The sequence below is a fragment of the Nicotiana tabacum genome, chromosome 23 (assembly GCF_000715075.1).
Source record: "Nicotiana tabacum cultivar K326 chromosome 23, ASM71507v2, whole genome shotgun sequence".
NCBI classification, from domain to species: Eukaryota; Viridiplantae; Streptophyta; class Magnoliopsida; order Solanales; family Solanaceae; genus Nicotiana; species Nicotiana tabacum.
In genome coordinates this window covers 108760496-108766495 of record NC_134102.1, presented here as the reverse complement: position 1 = coordinate 108766495, position 6000 = coordinate 108760496, and positions in this window count along the sequence as shown.

Genomic DNA, 6000 nt, shown 5'->3' with positions numbered 1-6000 from the left:
TTTGCGGGTCTCTGTGACTTGAGCGAATGCCACCATCTTTCTATAGTTCATATCAGAATTCAAGGCAGTTGTATCATCCTCATTAATTACCAAGGGACTAAGGCCCTGTACAAATCGACACTCTCTAGCCTCCATAGTGGGCAGCATGTAAATAGCATACTTAGACAGGTACGCGAATCTCATATGGTAATCCCACACACTTAGGCTACCTTGCCTCAAGTTCTCAAACTCAGCAGCACGGGCTGCCTTAGTCTCGGCAGGCAAGAAATGATCAATGAAGTCATCAGCAAACTCACCCCACCTCGTCGGAGAGCTCCCTTCTTCACGGGACTCCTCCCATAGTTCAAACCAAGAATATGCCACCTCTTTCAGGCGGTAGGAGGCCAATTTCACTGCCTCTGTCTCAGTAGCACGCATGAATCGGAGAGTCTTGTGCATCTCATTAATGAATCCTGGGGATCTTCCTCGGGGTTAGTACCCGTGAACACTAGAGGATCCAACTGGAGAAACTTGTTCACCCTGGAACCAGTAGAATCCCTTGGCTGACTGGAAGAAGTGGGTGCAATATTTGACCTCTGGGTCTGGAAAGCCACTATTTGAGCCAACATCTGTATGGCTCCCCTAAGATCAACATCAGAAACACCAGAATCGGAAGATGCAACTAGTATATCAGTTATAGGAACTGTTGTACCTTCAGTAGGTGTAGGGACAGATGCGGTCTGATTAGTTGTAGTAGAATCAGGCAGTGTAGTAACTGGAGGAATATCCTCACTTGTTGGGTTCTCATCCGCAACGTAAATTATATGATCAACTGTCACTCCTAGGGTGACATTGGCTCTTTGGCCAGTTCTTGCCTTCTTCTTAGGTGCCATGTACTGAAAATTAGAGCAACTCAGGAGTTAAAGGAGAACAATCTTACAACCAGTTTTATCGCATGATCAAGAACATGAAAGAAGGGTATTATTCCTAAATGCCCATGTAGCATCCCAATTATAGATGTGGTCGATAACACACCGATAATAAGGACTCTACTAGACACGGCTCTGAGACATCCTAGGACATATTAAAACCTTAGGCTCTGATACCAAGTTTGTCACGCCCCAAAATCGAGGAGCGCGGCCGGCGCTCAACCGAATGAACCCGATCGAGCAAGCCTGTTAGATTTTCTTCTACCCAAACTCATCCATGAATGGAGATAATACATATTTTTATTAATTAGACAAAAGATGTTCACGTCTACAATACCAATTCATTTCCAATAGTTTCATCATTTTTAAAGTCTCAAATGGACAAGTAATACAACCACAACATAATATATATTTTGACTTTCCCAGCACCAATACACAACCCACACTATGTCTACGAAGCCTCTATAGATAAAGAAGAGTTCAATGATAATGCCAGCAATAAGGCCCCGGCTATACCTCAAACAGAATACACAAGTACAAAAGATTCATGACCCCGGAATAAAGTGGGGCTCACCAAGTCAGCTGGAAAGAAGGTGCACTGCTATCACTGATCAATATCTCCTGCTGAGGAACCACCTATATCCATTGAAATATGCAGCGCCCCCGACAAAAGGGACGTTAGTACCGTCGAATAGTACTAGTATGTATAACTAAACACCCTCTCAATAAAATGACAAATAATACAAACAAGATTATCATAATATCAATGAAAGCCTTAATCAATATCAAACCTCATTTTAGGATCAAGACAGTGTTCAAATTAATTTCCATATCTCACATTGGGAGATTTTTAGTATCGATATACCATTGTCCACAATACTAGTACCACAGTATTCTCAGTACAGAGTCCGATCACGACCCGATCGGCTAGGCTATCTCATTAGAGACATCAACCACAATTACTCTCAATATCAATACCATCATCTTTAACACGGAGTCCGATCACGACCCGATCGGCTAGGTTATCTTCTTAGAGAATCAACCATAATTACTATCAGTACCAATACCACCGTAATTTTAGCACGGAGTCCGATCACGACCCGATTGGCTAGGCTGTCTTATTTGAAGACATCAATAAAAATCTCAATTTCAATTATAATTTCCAATACAATCACCACTATGTGTGTGGCATGGTGTCCGATCACGACCCGATCAGCTAGGCTGTCTTATTCGAGACATCAACCTTTTTATATCAATCATCAAATTACATACTTCTTTTACATCTTTTCATCTCATTGGCACTAGTGGCCAAATTTATATAAATCATTCTTGGCACGTTGGCCATATTCAGTATTTCATGCTCACCTTATCAATTTCAAATGTCATTATCATCATCAACAACAAATACAATTCAGATCAAAGCTGTGTAGTACGCATGTGAGCAATTTAGAGTCTAAGGCACATAGAGATATTTCACAAAATTTGGCATAATAGCCTTCATTTGAACTTGACTTAAAGTCAAAACATTATTAATGCACAGCCCATATTTTAACACATCCTCAATTGGTAACATAACATGAATAAAGCATTTGGGATGCTTGTTGAACATATATCTTCCAACCTAATCTTACTCGGAATAGCCAGTTTCATAATGAATCACTCGAGACTTACATAATTTACATGAATATCGTGAGATTCAATTCTAAGAGAAGAGTTTAGCCAACATACCCCACTTGAGCTTCCTTACACTCTAAATGTTCCCGAATTTTTAGCAACTTCAATCTATTTTAGAAATATAACAAATTGAACCAAAATTAGGAAGATGATCATGGTTCTAGCTCACTTGAGCATTTTATCAAACACTAGGTGTGCATAAGGTTTCAAGGTCCTTTTTATGAAGGATTCCATCATCCCACAACCCAATCTTTACCATTTTTAGCTCAACAATCTTCCTACACCCTTTGATAACATATGCATGTAAAATAAACAACCCTCATCCCCAAATATTATCTTGCTAATTATCCATTCCCACACAAAATTCGAAATTGAGGGTTAGGGTGTAGAATCTTACCTCTAGGACGAAGACCTAGTGAGTTTCCCTCCTTAATCTTCCAAAACTTGAGCAATAATTGAAGAATAATTATTGAAGAACACCTTCTCACTCTAGGGCACTCTATCTCACTCTAAAGTGTTAGATTATTGCTCAAAAATGGCCCAAAGAGTGTATTTAACGAAATAGGCTTGGGTTTTAAAAACCCAAAAATGGAGCTCCGGAACGGTTCTGCAGTCGGTCGACAAAAATGATCAAAAATCTGTATGTGTATGCGGTCACTATGTGGTCCGCATAACTGTTATGCGGTCGCATAATGCACCGCATAACAGTTATGCGGTTGCATAATCGATCGCATAGCTGCTTACAGAATGGCCCTCTCCTGCTCACTTCTACGGCCATTATGCGGCCCGCAGAGTGATTATGCGGTCGCATAATGGACCTCATAAACGCACTTTTCCGCCAAAAATTTTCCTTTACTTTTCCGTGCATTGTTCAACCCAAAACGTCCGAGCCGCGGCGAGCAAGCTCGCCGCGAAGAATTTGTACAATCCTCAAATATGTAAGCCTAGTCCGGCACCATGAAACATTATTTTCTTTGCAAATTTTACCGGGCTTTACACTTAAGTACTTCAAAAATTTTCGAGGTGTTACATGTTCTGTGGCCATGAGTGCCATGATATTTTCACATTAGGTTGGGATCCATTTGGGCTGGATCAGATTGTAAAAGTCTTGGCCATTTGGTATCTTTGATGTGTCCGATGGCAGATACGATAGCGGCGGCATCGACATTGAAGTTGTACTCTGATAATCTTGGCGCTTCTTTAGGTCCGACAGGCCTGTCGAAGCTGTTTTGCCCATGAGTCCCTGGTTGCTCTAACCTCGGTCATTTCTCCTTTCATTTCTCATAGGGTTCTGCCCAGACCCACTGCTTTTTTGGTCTCCATTGTATGGCTGATTCCGATCCCTATTTGATCTTGGTTCACGATCGATGTCTCTTTTGACTCTGTCGATGGTTCTGACGGGATACACAGACCAGGAAGAGGACCCAAGCTGATCATCTTCGACCTTTATTTTCAATTGATACCGGTTATGGACATCGGCCCAAGTGACAGCCGGATATTCTACCAAATTTTGTTTCAACTGTTGTGAAGCCAACGAGCTCCGAACGTTGAGTCCTTGGGTGAAAGACTGAACGGTCCAATCATCAGTGACCGGTGGCAGGTCCATCTGTTCCATTTGAAACCGGGACATGAATTCTCTGAGCATCTCATTATCCTTCTATTTTATTTTGAAAATGTCCGACTTCCTGGTCTCGACCTTAATAGCCCCAGCGTGTGCTTTTACGAAGGAATCTACAAGCATAGCGAATGAGTCAATAGAATTAGGAGGTAAGTTGTGATACCATATCATAGTTCCCTTCGACAGGGTTTCCCCGAACTTTTTCAACAAGACAGACTCGATCTCATCACCCTCCAAGTCGTTCCCTTTGATGGCACATGTGTATGAGGTCACATGCTCATTTGGGTCGGTCGTTCCGTTGTACTTAGGAATCTCGGGCATGCGGAACTTTTTAGGGATCGACTTTGGAGCCGTGCTTGGAGGAAAAGGTTTTTGAACGAACTTTTGGAATCCAGGCCTTTCAATATCGGCGGTGCTCCTGGGATTTGGTCGACCCTGGAATTGTAGGTTTCCACCTTTTTGTCATTAGCTTTGATTTTCTTCTCCCCTGATTCTATCCGTTTTGTCAGTTCCTCGAGCATCTTTATGATCTCAGGGTTAGTCCCTGATTCACTTTCATTCGGCCTCTCTGCGACCAGTTCATTTCTGCGGGTGGCTTCCCGGGATGGATCGGGCTCGATTCTGCTCGGCGCGCGACTTTGGTTTTGCAACTGGGCTATCGCCGCCTGCTGAGCCTGCAACATTTCGAAAATCACCCGTAACTTGATTTCGTCCCCTCTAACGTCTTGTTATTTCAGGTTGCTGATCGGGCTTCGCCACGTACGCTATTCTCAAGGTCGATAGGCAAATTTGCGTTGATGGCCACATGCGAGTTGGCGTTAATCGGGTCAGCGACCAGAATTCCAATGGGATCAACAGGTGATATCTCGCCACTGGGCACTATGTTGTTATTTTTACCGTGATGGCCGGACTCATTGTCAACATATAAGGGTGCCGACTGAGAGTTTGACATTTTAAGCTTTAACATGAAATTAGAGACACTTCAAAGAACAAGTGTAAAGTAGTGTGTATTATGAAAATTTGTATCAAATAACCACTATTATCCTTAGCCCCACGGTGGACGCCAAACTATTTATCCTCAAAATCGGATAACAATTGAATTTGTAAGTGATTTTAAGGATATGCAGATTAACTTAATACAAATGATAAATTGAGTTGCAATTGAAATAAATAACGATAAAGTAAATCCAAACCACACGAATATGACAATTTCAGTCTTGGAAGACCAGTCACCCTCTAACCGTATGGATCTTAAGATGTAGATGAATAAGAGCTTAAAGAGAAAAATAATAATATATTGGTTTTTGGAATGTGTTATAATATGTTTTATTAATTATTAGACCCCCTTTATATAGTAGAGGAGTCCTACTTTAGGTACAATTCTATAAACGGTAAATAAATCTCTTGATTTACTGATTAACGATCCCTTATCGATACGTGCTGTGATTCCCGCCGTAATATCCGACTGTCACCAATATTTCGGCCTTCTGTTGGCTATGCTAACAATGTTTTTTCGACTTCGTTCGAGGTTAGGACCGATTCCGGGATCACAGTTTCGATATTCTTCGAAAGCAGGCGTTCTGCCCTTGGGTTCTAACTCGGTGGGACTTGAGGTCGATCTTCAGCCTTTTATTGCCACGTTTCGAGCCTGATCTACCATATCGCAAGCGAGCTCGATTTTGGCCGTATGCATACCTAGTAGCAAATTAGATGCAGATTCATTAAGTGGTCTCCTTTCTTTGACTTTGAAAAAATGAGCATAAATGAATGACTAGAACTAGCTAAGATATGTAATTGATT